General features: G+C 46.8%; 1 long non-coding RNA gene across 1 annotated transcript in view; it reads left to right on the top strand.

Annotated features, from left to right (window-relative positions):
- LOC138503775 (uncharacterized) overlaps window positions 1–16,817 on the top strand; it is a 318,815-nt gene extending 301,998 nt beyond the window's left edge. Inside the window, exon 3 of the long non-coding RNA XR_011279705.1 lies at window positions 16,439–16,817. This is a non-coding gene — a long non-coding RNA (uncharacterized lncRNA). The remainder of the gene's footprint in view (window positions 1–16,438) is intronic.
- Window positions 16,818–17,219: the final 402 nt, after the last annotated feature.

Genomic DNA, 17,219 nt, shown 5'->3' with positions numbered 1-17,219 from the left:
CTGTCTGACCTTTAGCCCATGAGCACAGCAACCAGATAACATTGTTGGAATGTCTCCCTGCTAGAACATGATATCCTTCCTTGTGCCAGTGCCCAGTGTTCCCCAATACAGTAAGCTGTCTCTGCAAACCTCGGCTAGAAATACCAAATGTTTAGACTGAATGAAGTTACATGCCTAACTGTCAATTACTGAACCCTAGCTTGCATGTCATGTATATGGGTGGTCCAAATAATGCTGTTCAATGATAATGTATTATGTATATATATTACTGCTTTATCGACGGCTCGCTCTCTCCTCTCACGGTGCTTGTGAGCACACCTTGTGAGATGTTCAGACCTGATTGGCCGATCGAGATACTCTGAATAAAACCAGACTTGTTTGGGAAACTAACCTCACGACTGGCGTGTCATTTAGTATATGGTTATGGTGCCTTTATTCCATATATGTCTTACAGTATAAATATCCCCGCACCTGCAGCTTCCCTTCAGATTTCAACCATCTCCAAACTGTTGGGATCATCTTGTGTTCTCTCTTGAGAATTTGCACTTTGTTTTTTTCTATGCAGCCTTCGCTGTTCCAGTGTGTTTCCAGGCCCCATCAGATCATTTGTGGGCCCGACGAAATTGTTATTTTGGCCGTGTGAGACCTGCGGCCTCAAGAACAGCCATGTGGACTGTCTGTACTGCCTGTACCCCAATCACTCAGTAGAGAACTGTGACATTTGCCAGGGGTTCTCCCAGAAGAAGTTCAAAGACCGCAAAGAACGGTTGATTTGCTGGTTGAACAAAGGGGCCTACCCATGATCGGAAGTGGGACCGGCCTGCAGGGGCAAGTCCTCTACTTCCTTGGCAAAGAGGTCTCCTTCACATCAGAGGGTGCAGTCGGTGGAGCCAATGCCTAAGAACCAGCGCACGGGACAGATCCGGCATCGGATCTAGGAAAAGGTGGTGAATCCTCTCAGACAGGGCCGGTGCAGAAAGGCACAAGGTCAGGAAGCCCTGCTCTGGCCATGCCTGTGACATGGTCTGAGAAGTCCAAGGATTAGAGTAGCCGGCTGGAGAAATCGGCAGTACTATCTCACAAGCCTTCAGCGACGAACAAGGATAAGGCGCCGTCACATTCGTCCTCCTCGTTGACGAAGACATAGGGCCTCATTACACGGACGGCGGTAAGGGTTAACGGTCACCGTTAATGGCAACGGTGACCGTTAACCCTTACTGCCGTACTACGAGGTCCCTTTGCGGGTTGGAGGAATTAACGCCTGCTTCTTGCAGGCGTTAAAATCCAACCCGTTCAGGGACCTCGGAGCTAATTACGGCACCGCAAAATTGCGGTGCCGTAATTAGCGCCTTCCCCATTTCCATAGAGCCCTATCGGGCAGAAATGGGAATGGGGAAGGGCAATGGCGGAAAGGGGATTTACCGCCCCTCCAACCTTGGAATGGGGCGGTAAATCCCCTTTCCGCCAAGGCGGTGCCGGTATTTTACCGGCATGAGCCATGGCGCTAATAGCGCCATGGCTCACCGCCTACCGTGTAATGAGGCCCATAATCTTTGAAGGACTGACATCATTCGTCTTCTGGCCATGAGTCTTCCAGGCACCATTCCAGCTCTGCGTCCAGGCGGTCCTCTTCACTGGCAAAAGCCAGGCCAACGACGACGAGCTCTTCAACGATGGACCCCCAGTTGACAACCACTGTCCTGCTTGAAATCCCTTTGTTGACCATGCCGGTGACAACACCATCTACGGTATTGCTGTCATCCATGACATCGACGATTGCCTCACCAACGGCTACTTCGGCGGGAATGGAACTACTGAGGTCATCGGCTATGCTGGTTGCCAATGGTGTTTCGTTGCCTTTGGGGGATGTGTGTCCGGAGGAGGAGAGTCATCGGTTTCTTGATCTGTTGGTGTTGGTCCTGCAGCCAGTGGTTCCGTCCATGTCGAGCAGCCTGGGGGCTGTTCCGCCTCAATATCCATTGGTCTAACCACACTGCATGCTCCCAATGCAGGTGCTGACTATGCTGCAGTCACTCCCGGGACAGTTGGATGCCCGGCTCTTGGAACTGGACTTGTCAGCCGTTTCCCTACAGAAGGAAGTTTTGGGTGCCCCTTGCCAGGGTCAGCCATGAAATTTGCCTCCTGGTCGGCCGCCTGTACTGCTGCCTAGGTTTACCCCTCCTCATAGGGATCAGGACGAAGGGGAGCTGGTGGACTCTGAGCCTGATAGCGTTCCACAAGACACACTCTCGATGGTCTCATTGTTGCCCAGGCAGGCGTATACCTGGGATACAGACACAGAGGTGGATCCCCCAACCAGCCCGGCACAGCCTTCTCCATCGGATGATGTGGGAAATGTTCATGCCATGATGGCGAAGGCTTGCCATGAGTTTGGCCTCACTCCAGAAGAGGAGAGGAAAGACTGCGTTTTGTTTGATCATATGGGGAAGAGGTGGAAGACAGTCTTCTCTATCCCCATCTTGGACCACGTGTGGCAGGAAGGGCCGTCTAGAGAAAAGGTTCAAGGTGCCAGAGTCAGCACCAAAGTGCCTCACGTCGTAGCCCACTTTTGGAGTCGGTGGTGTCGGCAGCAGCCAGTAGCCAGCATAAATGTGTGACTGCCCCGGACAATGAGAGCTGTAAGCTAGATGCTTTTGGCAAGAGGGTGCTTACGATGGAGGCGATGACAGTGACAGCGGAAAACTAATTTGTGATCATGGCGCGCTATGACAGAGAGATGTGGCACAGATTGGCTCTGCTGCTGGACTATCTGCCTGAGCAGAAATAGAAGGAGGTGATACTTTTGGTTCATGAGTGGGAGGAAGCCTCCAATCATAGCATTAATATTGCTGTGGACTTGGCAGAATCCGGGCTTAAACAGATTAATAATGGAGTCATCCTCTGGCGGCAGGCCTGGCAGCGCTGTATCGCTGTGCTGTATCGATTTTCGACCTGAAGTTCCACACAAGGTGGTGGACATACCTTGCGACGGAGAGCAGCTGTTTGGGGAAAAGATTGACGAGGCGCTGAAAAACATGAATGAGGACTTCAGATATAGTGAGGACTCTGCAGGCTAGGTGTTTGTTTTGCCCCTTTTTCTTGTTTCAAGGAGCTCCGGGGAACGCCAGGTTCATGGGTTCTCGCGACAAAGACTTCGGTTGTTCCAGCTATTCCTCCCAAGGTTTCAGTCAATCTTTCCAGTCGGCTCAGCGGAACAAGGACTATCAAAGTCAGCGAAAGAGAGGTTTGTCCTGGTCCACTAGTAGAGGCCGGCAGTGCAAGCCTCAACAATGACTGCCATATGGGCAGTCAACTGGGAGGGAGAGTGGCGTATCATGTCAACGAATGGCATTTGATTACAACGGGCCAATGGGTTCTGGATGAAGTCCAATATGGTCACTCATTGAAGTTCCGCCGTCTGCAACACCCTATCCCACCGGTGAAGGTATCACAGCCCCATCTACAGGTCTTGCGGCAGGAGGTCCGTCTGATGCTGCAGAAGGGGCCGATAGAGAAGGTCTCTGCATTGCAGAGAAGGCAAGGAACCTACTCTTGGTTTTTTGTCATCAAGAAGCCAAATGACAAACGGAGCCACTGAACAAGAATGTGAAAAGCCAAAAGTTCCGGATGCTAACATTGCAAGATGTTAAATGGAGGAATTCTGGCATCATTGGATCTCGAAGATGCTTATTTTTACATCCCGATGCACCTCAAACATCACAAGTTTCTACGGTTCATGGTCGGCGACAAGCATTACCAGTTCCGGGTTCTCCCCTTTGGCCTCAGGTCGGTGGCCAAGACATTCACCAATTGCCTGGCACTGGTGGCAGCTTACCTCCGCAGGGATTGACATCATATTTATCTGTACCTGAATGACAGGTTGGTCAGGGGGCCGACTCGTCTGAGCTTTGCGGTCAACTTTGCCAAATCTTGTCTGATGCCCTCCAGGGACTTGGTTTTTCTAGGGGCACAGTTTCATACTCAGCTCAATCTGGTGAAGCCATCGGTCAAAAGAATAGAGAAGCTGTTATCCATGGCGGGCTCCTTTGGTCCGGGTACATGGGTCATGGTCCGCGTATACATGTCTCTTCTCGGCACCATGGTGTCCTGCATCCCACTCATCCCCAATTGTTGGTTTTTCATGAACCTCTGCAGGAATTTCTCACCGCAAGATGGTCACAGGTCCTCGGTTCCTGGTCTGACAAAGTTCTCATCTCCCCAGCGCTGGCAGAGGCCCTGCCCCTGGTGGAACCAAATTTTCAGTACACAATCATGATGGACACTTCCCAGGTGGGTTGGGGGGTGCCTCTCAACCAGTTTCAGGCCCAAGGCCTGTGGAGCCTCGAGAAGGCTTTGTTACACATCAACATTCTGGCATTGAAGGCAGTACACAGGGCACTGGAGTCTTTTCTGCCCCTCATTCAGGGCTCTGTGGTACGGATTCTGACAGACGACACCACCACAATGTTTTATCTGCGCAAACAGGGAGGCATGCATTCACTGTCCCTGTCCCGGGTGGCTCAAGCGGTCTGGCGCTGGGCCATCACACACATTCGCCTCGTGGCTTAATATTTGCCAGGGGTTCAAAATGTTCAGGTTGATGCTCTCAGCAGAGACACCGCTCAGATGCACGAATGGCAGCTGAAGGACACACAGGTGGTGAGGATATTCAAGAAATGGGGGACTCCCCCTCTGGACTTATTTGCCAGCCCAGAGAACAAGCAGTGCCATCTCTTTGCCAGCAGGGTAGCTTAAACGGACTCGAAGGGGGACACGTTCTCATTCCCGTGGACAGGCCTGTTCGCACATGCGTTCCCTCCATGTCCTCTGATCCATTAAAATTATCCAGATGGTGTGCAAGGTTCCATGCAAGGTGATCCTGGTGACCCTGTCCTGGGCCAGACAGACCTGGTTCTCGGACCTTCTTTACCTAGCAGTGAATGATCCTCTTCATCTAGGGGCAGAGCCGGATCTGCTATTGCAGGATGGTGAAAAGGTGTGATATCACGACCCAGGATCCCTCGGCCTTGCAGTGTGGCTCCTGACCACTCTGAATTTGGACACCTAGAGATTCTGCAGGACTGTCTTCGCATCTTTGTAGCCTCAAGGGCACCACCTACCAACGTGTTTTACGGTCGAAAGTGGAAAAGGGTCTGTGCTTGGTGCTCAACGCAGCCAAACCTGCAACCATTTCAGGTTTTGTTGCAGCAACTTCTGCCGTATCTGCTTCTTTTGACGAAGGCGGGTCTGACGTTGTCATTGATCAAGGTCCACTTGGCTGCCATCTCCCAGTTCATGAGGCAGCGCAACTCTACACCTCTGTTCAGCGACAGATTGATTAAGCATTTCCTCAAATGCCTTTTTAGGATGTTCCCCCAAAGAAGAATTTTTCTCTGGTCTGGAGTCTCAATGTGGTACTCTCGGCCCTCATGAAACCACCATTTGAGCCCATGTCCAGGACAGCGGTGAAGTTTCTCACATGGAAGGTCGCTTTTCTAGTGCCTATTACGTCTGCCAGGCGGGTTTCTGAACTTCTAGCTCTAGTCACCGACCAGCCGAATATGCGTTTCATGAGGGACAAGGTTCTCCTGTCTACGAATCCTCACTTTATTTCCTAAGATTCCGTCAGAGTTTCACAAGAACACTACGATAGCCTTGCCCACCTTTTTTTCCAAAGGCTACCACTCCATCGGAGAAAGCGAGCTTTGAAGTTTTATCTCGACAGGACTCAGTCCTTCAGGACATCGAGGCAACTATTTGTGGCTTTAAGCCCCTCCAGCAGGGGCAAAGCGATTTCGAAGCAAGGCCTTTCCCTTTGGGTGTCCCCTAAGATTTTCTTCTGCCACGAGAAAGCTGGCATGCGTTTGCGGTACACTCCCAGGGCCCATTCTACGAGATCTTCAGCGTTGTTTCCGCTCAGTGAGATTTGCCAAGCAGTAACATGAGTGGTGCCGCATACCTTCACCAGACACTACTGTCTGGGTCAACAAAATGCGCAGGATGCGCAGGTAGAGCGTGCGGTCCTGCAGTGCCTGTTCCACTAAGGTAGGCCGTAGGCCCCACAGCTTACAGGGTTTGGTTTTATTCATGTTTTCGGTAATGTCAACTGAATATGTATGTTTTCCTACTGTTGGTTCCGTGGTATTGTTTGCCTCTTCTGCACTTCCAGGTTCTTGTACTGCTGTGTAGTATATTCACAGCATGTGAATCCATGAAAGAGCCAATGCTAGAGAAGGGAGTCGTTTCTTACCTGTAACTCCATTTCTCCAGCCTTAGTATCATGGATTCACATGCACCCTCCGGCCTCCCTGTTCAGGCAAACATACGTGTTGGGTTTCCTCCATTTGGGGCAGGTTAAAAATCTGAAGGGAAGCCATGGGGGTGGGGCTATTTATACTGGACGTCCTATTGGTGCAGCCTAAAGCACCCATAAAGATGTCGATAGGGCACTCTGTCAGAGTTTTCCATAGGAAAACTACTATATTAAAGTTACCAAGGTTTCCCAGCCTGACGACGTGAAATATTCACAGCATGTGAATCCATGAAATATACCAACGCTGGAGAAATGGAATTACAGGTAAGAAAATACTCTCTTACTTCTCAGCTGTATGCTTTACAGAGACCTTCGATTGAACACCCACGTGGTGCCAGACCACTCTGTCAAAGGTATTGTAGCTGCTTTAAAGTTCAATCACTCATAAGCAGTTTAACTTCACTTGCGTCTCTTATGACACACGTTTTAACAATGTTTGTTCCAGTGCTTACCATTCAATGTTGCTGCTTGCAACCTTGGCTTCAACACAGATAGGTCTTGTATCGGTTTCCTCAACTCACAGGCCGTGTTGACTTCACTGATGCTGCTTTGTTCTTGGAGCCAAGGACAATACCACCGCGGCTGGTGATTCTGCCCCCTTTGATCACTGACGCCAGAGGGCCCAGGGTATCTCTGAAACACAATGCAGGATTCTTCAGCCTGGTTTCCTGGTTTTATGCTTTCTATTCTCGAGGTCTCTAGAAAGTAAAGGTTCCTTGTTGGAAAACTCAAGGGAATTTCCCTGCTTGCGTTCCCCTTCGGTTTTGCCGTCTTTCCCCTCTTGCTCAGCTGCCGTCTCTAAATTGCTGTTTCTTCATGTGCTTTGCCTTGCTCAGAATGTGCTCTTGTGCTCTGCCTTTTATCCCTGTGGGGAAGTGTAATGGAAGTCAGGTGTGAGTGATTGTCGATAATTGCCAGACCTTGCCCGACCATAATATTGGGACATGTCAGGTACACGGCTCCGGTGTTAGTCTGTTTTCCCTTATAGCGGGCTGTCCATGAGAAAGTGTTTGTGTTGTAAAGGGGGCAGGGGTAAAGTTCCTAAATATCCTACTGGGTAGGATGGGGTTAAGGTATTACAGGGAAGGAGTTACTGTGTCTCACAATCTGGTGTCCAACTCCCTGAAGACTCTTCACCCAGATGATCCTCCCACACGGGTCCACCCCAAGGAACTGGAATCAAAGAGATGGCTGTGTCCCGGCCACCTGGATGACAGATCCATGGGGAGTAGTGGGTGAGACACTGTCTGGTATTTCACAATAGCCAATCTAAGAAATGTAGTTGGGTATTACCTACTTTCCTCCTCCAAGGATTTTGTTCTGCATTGGTAATGTAATGTAAAGTGGTCTTGTATAGCAAACTCATTGTACGTGGCTCTTCAGGAGGGTTAGGGGTTAGTGGGGTTCTGTAAAAGATAACATATCAACTATTAAAAAACGTTTTTGGGGGACAATCGCACACCAACTTTGGTGTTTCAGGTTTGTGGCTACACTCGCTCACTCATGCTACTTAGGGGAAAATAGTGACACCCCGCCACTTAGAATATTCACCTGCCTCCAGGGATCTCTATTCCCATGCTTTGTCAATAAGGTTGATTATCTTGTTACCATTTTGCTTAATGGAATGTTGCTCAGGTGCTGGGTTCACTCTCTCAATTATAGAGCTATTGGTGTCACAAATTGTCAAAAGAGAAATTATATTGTGCCTCCTTTGCAATAAATATATGTATATTGGCCTACGCCAAGCTGCTCGTAAGTCACTTGCGAAGGAATCCGTGTTGCAAGGTCCTGACCTTAAAATAAATGTAAGCCGCCATTTTAGGTCAATCCGCCATTTTAGGTTTGCATTGTAAAGTCACCCTGCGAGTTAAAATGGTGGACGATGTCATTCCAAAATACAACATGGCCGTCTTGACCTCTGTACGTAGCTAATATGTAACTTGCCTGCAGGCCACTTGTTGAGGTCGTGAACTGGGACCTTGTCCTTCGTTGACCTGTGTGTAAAGGATTACTCGTGCAATTAAACTAATCCACAAGTATACGATAAGAACAATGTATTCAAATACTGAACTCTGTAACCCTTGTTCGGTGTGCTTCCTTTTGGGGTACTCAGCCTCGATATTTTGATTTTGTTTTCACAAAATGACATCAAGAGCACACCAACTCTTTAAGACTGTTCAAGGGTTTTTATTAAAGAAATTGGAAAAGGCTCACTAAGGGCTGTCCCTCTTTCACTGGTCCGGCCAGACAGATGCCTCCTTACCTCAGACGTCCCTCAACCCCAGGATGGTTGCTAGAGAATGGTAACTCCTACTGTCTACCCATTGACTGGCTAGTCATGATGGGCTTGGGTGAACACCCTTTCTATCTTTTTCCCTCTCTGACAATCTAGGTGAATCCTAACCTACATCACACAATACAGTAAGTACAAGAATAAGTGCCTTCCAGACACACAGGCCTCACTTAGTCCTTTCCTTTCATGCTCTTGTACTCCTCGTCCTAGTGTTCTATCCTTATTTTCCCTTTCGTCTACTCTACTCCTTTTCTTCCTCCAACTCTCCTCCATCTCCCCCCCGCTTGCTCTTGTCCTTTGTTCGTCCACATGTTCTCTTTCTTACTCCTACTCTCTTTCTCTCGCTAATACAACTCTTCCATCTCCACATTAATACTATTACTAAGATGGAGCAAGCCCTTGAAGGTACTTTAAAACAAAATATAACAACAGGGCTATCCCTATATACACTCCCCTGAAGAAAAGGGTCAGTAGTCAGCTTATAACTATGAACACAGGCATATGCAAGATGCCTAAGAGGTTCTCCACCTGATTTTCCTTTTGTGTGCTTTTTGTAGAATAAACATCATTTAGAGGGGGTAACTGAGAGATTGGATCTCTGAATATTGCCAATCACGTCCTGTTCTGGCGAAGGCCTAGAAGATAAATGCAAAGAGATTGCACTGGACCAGCAGATCTCGAGGAAAAGTCTGAACTGCTTTGTGTCATCATTTGTGTTTATTGCATCCCGTGTTTTATAGAAAAAAGGTCACTGGATATTAGATAATAACAATCCCGAAGGAAATTATGTAGACATCGTTTTCTCATAGTTTCCCCCAAAAAGTGAGAGTTGTTTGAAGATTGAACTGTTTGTATCTATTGATATAAAATTATACCTCATTGAAGTAGTTCACGATCCATCATCAAACTTTATTGAGAAAAATGTATTATATTTCCTATGTGAACATGTATGAGCATAAACCATCGCATATGTACTGTATTTCTGCACAAAAGGCACGTTAACTAACCCTTTTGCACACTATTGCACTTTATAATATTAACTGTGTATGTCTTGTGAGTTGTTTTATTAGATGAGTTAAAACGAGATGAGATGTGTAGAACTGAGAAAAAAATACATTCTGAATTTGTATACTTTCATAAAAGGTTGGAGTCCCATGTGCAGTTATTTAAGGTACTGGCTGCAGAAGTATTTGTAAACTGTGTTATTGAAATGGGTAAAGAAGGTAGGGGGAGCCAGTGGTGCTTGTTGTATTATGGTATTTTAAAACAAGACAAAGAGAGTGAGAGAGAAGATAGAGAGCGAAAGGAGTAGTAAAAGACCGAGGGCAGATGAATAGAGGAATTGAAGAGGAGTCAAATGAGAAGGGCAGCCAAGTAATTGGGCAGAGCCGTGGATAAGCCAATGAAAGATAAGAGAAGATGAGAAGCTTAGCTGACTAATGTCTGTTGTAATGCTCTTTTGGGAGGCTCAAACAAAAGTTGCATTCATAAGCTACAAGTTATTTAAAACGATGCCATCCACATTGCTAAAAACATTCCTCAAAACTTTAATATATCAGAAATGAGAAGGTTACTGCACTGGCTTCCTGTAGCTGCATGGGTGCAGTATAAAATACATGCTCTGACTGTGTATACGCCAATGTCCCCGACTATCTCAAGGATAGGTTGACCAGAAACAAGCCTAAAAGAGTTTTAAGGTCTGGTGCCTGACTTCTTTCGTGCCCGAGAATAGGAGGGGCCAAAGGCAACAGCTGATTTTTTTCAACTCTGGCTCCGAGGGCTTGGAATTCCATGCCTTTGAATTTACTTCAGGAAAGTAACCTGCTCCTATTTTGGAAAACATTCTTGTTTGAATAGGTCCTTGCCACTGCTTTTCTTCTCTGCCAATCCGCCCTGTCTTTGATGTTTTGTCTTGTGTCTCTCTGTGTGCCCTGATGGCTGCGGGTTTTTAGCGCATTATAAATAAATAAACATAAATTAGTGCAATGGAATGAAAAAAGTGGGCGTGTGCACAGAGAAAATTATAAAGGTGGAAGCGGCAGCTACGGGCTGTGTTAGTGATGTGAGATGAGAAGGAGAGAGAAGAGTCAAAGGTGACACCAAGATTGCGAGCTGAAGAGGAGAAAGAGGGGATACATTAAAGTGGGGTTCTCCTGGTGCTCTCTGCACCTTAGGGTAATTGTGTCATTGAGCATATGTCTTAAGTCTACTCTTGTAAGTCTTTGTCCCTCCAGGGATGGCCTATGCTAACAATCAAAAGTCCAAAGGTAATGGCCAACGCAAAGGTTTGAGCTTAGTCTTTGTGTCATTGGCCTCCTGGCTAACCATATGCTTCCCTAGGTTTAGCCAACAAAAGATGTTCATAAACCTATACTTTCAAAGTCCATCCATATTACAGAAATGGCAAATACAGCAGATGGATTCCTGGGAAATCTGTGGGATACGAGAGCCTGCCCTCTGCATGGTCTCTGGTTAGCATATTTTGTGGCCTCTTCAAAGTCTTTTGTGTCTCATGACACATCCATCTCCTTAGATCACTCTGTGATCTCTGGTTTACTCACAATTCACTGAGTCTCCCCATTTGTTCAGGGACATTTTTATGGCAGACAATATGTTCTCCCTTCTGCCAAGGGTGGTTTTTCTTAGATTCTTCAATGGCGACCCCGTCCTCGGGCCTTCCTTCTGGCATCTGGCTTGGTGGGTAGCACTTGTCCTTTCAATGTTCCTACATCTGTCTCTTGAGGTAGATCCTCTCACATAGTCAGCCAAAGCAAGTGCTGCAGAGTGAGTAGTAGAAGGACTACCTCTTCCCAGGTAGCACTCTTCCCTTGTATCCAGGGAGCACATGAAAGCATGTCTACTCCCCTCATCCACCCACCTACCTAAACACCCACCCCCATCTTCTCCCTCTCTGGCACTTTACAGCCTCTTTTACAGCACTGGGCCACAAGCTAGCTTTCTAAGCTGGCCCAGGATTGGCCATTCAATTTAGCGGTTTGTTTTAAGTGTCCCGATTGGTTTTGCCTCCCGTGAGTCTTTACACATGGGCCCGGGCCAGCTGTGCCATTTTAGATCTGGAAGCGTGTACGTGTACGTGGCTCTGCTGTGTTTGGAGTTCTCGCAGCCAGCGTGGTTAGATACTTCACCTGACCGCAAGGGGTCCGTTCTTCGCTCGAAGGTAAAATGATTGACTTATCCGCTCATGGCCTCATTTCTGTCCATGTTGAGCATTCCCCCAAGCTCCTATGCGTCGCCTTTCCTTCAGCATCCAAGTCTTCTCAAGGGATGTGGTTAGGGTTAGCATCATAATAATCGTTCCCTGCATTCTATTTTTGTAATTCTATTCTGGTACTAAAAATTAGGAAACATTCGCCATTGCCATCTTTTCTGTTGTTGACATGTGGCCAAACTGTGGCACGGTGAGAGCTGTTGTCCCAGATAACCGTTTTGGGGAAACATAGACCATTATGGTTTACAGGAATACCGCTTCCCTGAGGCGAGGGCGAGCTCAGGGAATTCCGCTCCGTCCACCCTCTGGGAGGCATAGCAAGAAGTGGCTAGACCGACCCCATCCCATGTGGCTCTGCCCCTCATAAAAAAAGTATGGAGTTCCTCCAACTCTCTACAAGGTTCTATGTAATCTGGCCGATTTTTCTTGGTCTTTGCTACAAATATATGCGAGGGAGACCGCTGTGCCCCCCCCCTAACCCTCCACATTAGTTATTTACCTAAACCCACCCCCACAGATATATTTGTGGCAAAAATATTTTTTGAAAAATTTGATGAAATCGGGTTCGACCAATTTTTTCGCCGCCAAACCTTCCGTTACCGACCACAAAACACGGCTCATGCCAGTGACCCCACACAACATTTCTAGCAAATCTACCTCGCCTCACCATTGCCAGTAAATGCTCTCCTGGCCCACAGCCACTTAGCGAATTGAGGATACAGAATTCAAACTCTCTGCCGCTAGACCATCTGAGAACGACACAGCAAGCCGATCGCCACATGCCACCAGGCATGGGAATCTGAATGCGCCGCATCACACACATGCACTAGTCATCACTCTCGGGCGCCATGCATCTAGCAGCGTCTAGCTTTCATATCTTAACGTTACCCGGTGATGTCTTTGTTTGATGACAATGGCACTTCTAGTGGAGAATGAATGTCTCCCAGCAAGGCTTTATCATATCATCCTTTGGCTGCAGGCACAGAAGATATGCATGAGTATTTTGAAAGGCACCTTTTTGTTTTGAATCACTCGCCTCGTTTATTATTTGGTACATATTGACACACACTTGCACACGCACGTGCGAGTCATTACCTCACAAGTCACCAGATAATGCCCATGACTTTGTACTGACATTTCCTGGAAGGTAGTACCGCATGTGTATGTAGCACAAGATGTGTTGTCTCCCCAAACTTGTTCTGTTCTTCCTTTCTCTCCCTCCCTCCCACATTTTCTCTCCCTAGCTTACTCAACTTCTAGCGCCCATCTTCACTCACCATTTCCTTCAGTTGCCCCACTGGTAACCCACACATGTTTAATGTTTCTCTCCCTCCCTCCCACATTTTCTCTCCCTAGCTTACTCAACTTCTAGCGCCCATCTTCACTCACCATTTCCTTCAGTTGCCCCACTGGTAACCCACACATGTTTAATGTTGTCCACAGCCTGGTAGAAGCTCAGGAGAAAGTGCAGTACACGTTTTGCCAAAAGGACACTTCACTATGGAACATGTTCTGTGCAAGAACCAAGGTGCAGAACTCTGTCCTTTCAACACACATACTGATGAAAAAAGGGCAAGCCGCCCTAAACTTAATCCTCAAGTACTACAGCTACAGCAAACAATGTCAGCTCATTAGCGATAACGATGTGTTATTCATATAGCGCTTTCCAGAAAACATATTTACTTACAATAGCACCCAACTGAAGTTGGTATACATGTATCATCCGAAGGATGAAAGGCTGAGTTGGCCTAGCCAGAATTTGAACCTGCGACCTGCAGACCACACACAGATCACAGCAGCGAGCACTCAGCCACTGAGCTATCCTACCAGACTAAAAAGGAAGGTACATATGCTTTTCTTTTTCAAAATTCCTACTTAACTGAAAAGCTCGTATTGACTTGTTTTTATTTCCAAACTATCTGTTTAGGAAGTCCAGACGTACCCTTTTCCCTTGAAACACCCAATGCAAACTTTCACAAGTTTATATGACCTTTTCAATAAAAATCAGTATTTGACTTTGGGCCTCAACACGAGGTGGGTGGTGCGGTAAAAATGTGGCGGTAATAGCGTTACCGCACTGCCCAATTATGAGGTGGGTGAAAAGTTGGAGGATTTACCTCCACAAATCTGGAGACTTTCCTCCCATTTTTGCTGCAATCACCACAGCGGAATTACTGCTGCAGTAATTGCACCGAAGATGCCCCATTGAGTCCAATTGACTCCATATAAATGGGGACTTACTCTGCCACCGCCACTTGTAATCCAGCGGTAATACTGCTGGATCAAGTGGCGGTAACGGTAATTGCATCGGGCGGTATTGCAGCAGATTTACCACTGGGATATCGCCCAACTTGTGATGAGGCCCTTTGTCAGTACAGTATTGATGGGAAAATGCCTGGTAATAGAGCAGTGTCTGTGTCATCACCAGAGGGGCTCACTCCCTCTACCGCATTTCTACACTGACCGGGAATTGTTGCAACTATGCACGTCAATGTAGATTGTTTTACTTTTCTCAATATTAGTGACTTGAGATTTGCAGAAAATACATTTTGCACTTTTGTGCATATGTTGGGTTAGCTGCTTCGACCGGTATGGACCTTACCTTTTTGTGCATGTTTTGGCCAATGTGTAGTCTTAGCCCAGGAAAACCCATTACACTTTGAGCATTAGAGTCATATTGCAATTCAATATTACGTTCTTCTTTGTGCATCTTGCTCGAGTATGCCCTTAAAACATACACAAATACGCGGCGGCATTGTATGGATGCACATGTTTGCACTTGTGCATTCATGACTGTTGCTGCACCTGTAGTTTATAATGGAATCCGGCTCACAGCTGTGTTGCTGTGCTGTGCGTCTGAACAGGCTGCTGCATGCTCAGTTTTGTTTATGTGATCTTCTAATGAAAAGGGTTGAAAATATACCATGTTGCTGCTGTACTGTGTGCTTGAACAGGATCCAAGGGCGCTCTTGAATACATGGTTTTGCTGCTTGGCATTATTGATGCATATCGTCCTATGAATGTGGTCAATGGACAGTTTTGTTGCTGCTTACGAATTCATGATCCGATTGGTGCAAAAAAGAAATTCTATCATGCAGATTGGTGCAAGAGGTGTGATAAACGGTGCCTCTATAAGTTATCTGGGGAACAGTGCAAGGAAAATAAACGCGGAGGCACCCTTCCATCTTACATTTCCCAATGTCCTGATGGCCGAGTAATGGGAACCTTTTGGAGAATTAGGCTGACTCTTATCCACCCAAGAGAGATTAAATGCTCTGACAAATGTGTGTAGATTTTGCCATTTCGAGCTACAATCCCTGAAAAACCTCTTGATATTGTGTCCTGGATTACAGCAGAAAAGGGAATCCTTATTTGTCAAGTTTGTTCATGATGAGACTTATGTGAATTTAAAAGATTTAAACTTAGTGGAGTTCTTTGAACCATTCATTAATTATGTGATGAATTCTTTTGATTGACTACGTGCATTTGAACGTTTGAATGTATCTTTCTATGTTACCAGTATTTCAACGAACCAAATGCATTTATGGATTTTTATGGATTTAAATGGAAATTGTGATTACATTTGTATTGATGTGAGCTAAATTAAATATGTTCACAGTTTGAGTGTATAAGGTTTTTATAAACCAATACAATAATAAATACATACAATAAAATGAAAGTCAGGGGACGTACTAGCCCCTGCAGGGGGCGCTCGAGGGACGTCCCACATAGCGTGGGCGGCCCTCTGGTAGCCCCCCTCCCCGCAGATAGGTTCCTACCCCTTCCGCTATGTCTCGGTCGGGGGAGGGAGTCCCCAGGGCGGGCATTTCCGGCCAGGCCCTGAGGACGGCCTACAAATACGGAGGAGGACTGCAAAAGCGGCCTCTGTTTGCAGTCCTCCTCCGTCGAATTGCCCACCCACCCTCACCCAATGACATGTTATGTAGCACAAGTGGATGGAACTGGGGTAGGAGGATCCAGGTAGGTAAGGACAGGGAGGTAGGAATTGGGGGAGGAGGGACGGAGAACCGGAGTGTAAGAAGCGGTGTGGTAATCAGTATCAAAGATTGGCTTTCTTCGTAGGGGTATTAGTGACCAATTTTAACCGACATTGAGGGGCAAGTGGGAGTAAAGGAAATGGTTCCAAAGGATGTCATACTGCAGATGGTTTCTAATATTACATGTTCAGATTACAGCGAGGTGTACGTTCAAAGGAAGGTGGTTTAAATTGCTTGCTGCGCACAGTACAAATTTGAATACTTCAGAAGACTGTAGGGTGGGAGTAGCGACAGGATGTTAAAAAAAACCTACGAGCTTCAACTCGTTTTCTATTTTCATTTTTTAGCGGAAATCGAGGTGTAGGTGGGTGCAAAGGGCAGGTTTTTATGGGGGTGGTGGCAGGGGGGATTGTGGTTCCAATTTTATTGTCAATTTTATGCATTGACTGGGTGTGTCGGGGGGAAAAGGTTTAAAAATGTTTTTCATGCTTCAATTTGTATCAATTTTCTTTTCATTTTCAACGGAGTTCGAGGTCTAAGTGGGTGAAAGGATTTGTGTAATTTGCTGGCTTTATCTTGTACTAACTGTTCCTTTCTTGTCACAGGCGGAGTTCGGGACAGTCCTAGCCGGGGAGGAGTTTGCCACGGCTGGAACCGTGGGCAGTTTCCCGGTGGCCTTACCCGAGCCAATGTCAGATGACGGGCATTGGATCCCTACGGACACTGGAGACTCCTCACCCTTATGTGCAGTGGACCGAGGGAGAAGCACTCTGTGCACCAATCTGGCGCGTATGTCCGGTGCCTTGCGACATGCATGGAGGCGGCAAGGGGTGACCGGAACAATCAGAAGCTGCCCCACCCCTTTTGGGGGGCTAGTACTTTTTTGTGGTATAGATGGTCATGAACCATGGTGCTTTAGGGCTGGGACTGCCCCCCAATTTTTGTATGTATGCTCCAATAAACTGTGATCTGTGTTTCCAAAATGTAAAAGGTTGTTGGACTATTATTCACTGACTGCTCAGGTTTTGGTTTCCAAGATACGTCATCTGTACACGACAAGGGGTGGGGGGTGCCAATGGGGGCTCACACCGCTATGTTCTAAAGCTTTCTGTTGGTGAAAGCAATTACTAACACTTTTGCAGTTGGATAATCCAGGAAGCACACTTTAAATCCAAATATAAAAAATGTCACTGTGTGCTTCTGCATTTTCAGAAATTACCAGCAGTAACTGAACCATATTTATTAAAAACTCACTGGTTTGAGAAGGGCCAGCAATGCTTGCTTTTCTAGTCAATACATATTGTTAGCATTCCTACATGTATCGGTTCTAGTAATTTACAACAAATCACTGTCCTTTGACAGAAAAAAGAGATAGCATATCTGTAA

This window comes from Ambystoma mexicanum, chromosome 11 (genome assembly GCF_040938575.1).
Source record: "Ambystoma mexicanum isolate Mex_15411 chromosome 11, UKY_AmexF1_1, whole genome shotgun sequence".
In the NCBI taxonomy this organism is placed as follows: Eukaryota; Metazoa; Chordata; class Amphibia; order Caudata; family Ambystomatidae; genus Ambystoma; species Ambystoma mexicanum.
This window is presented reverse-complemented; position numbering and strand designations above follow the sequence as displayed.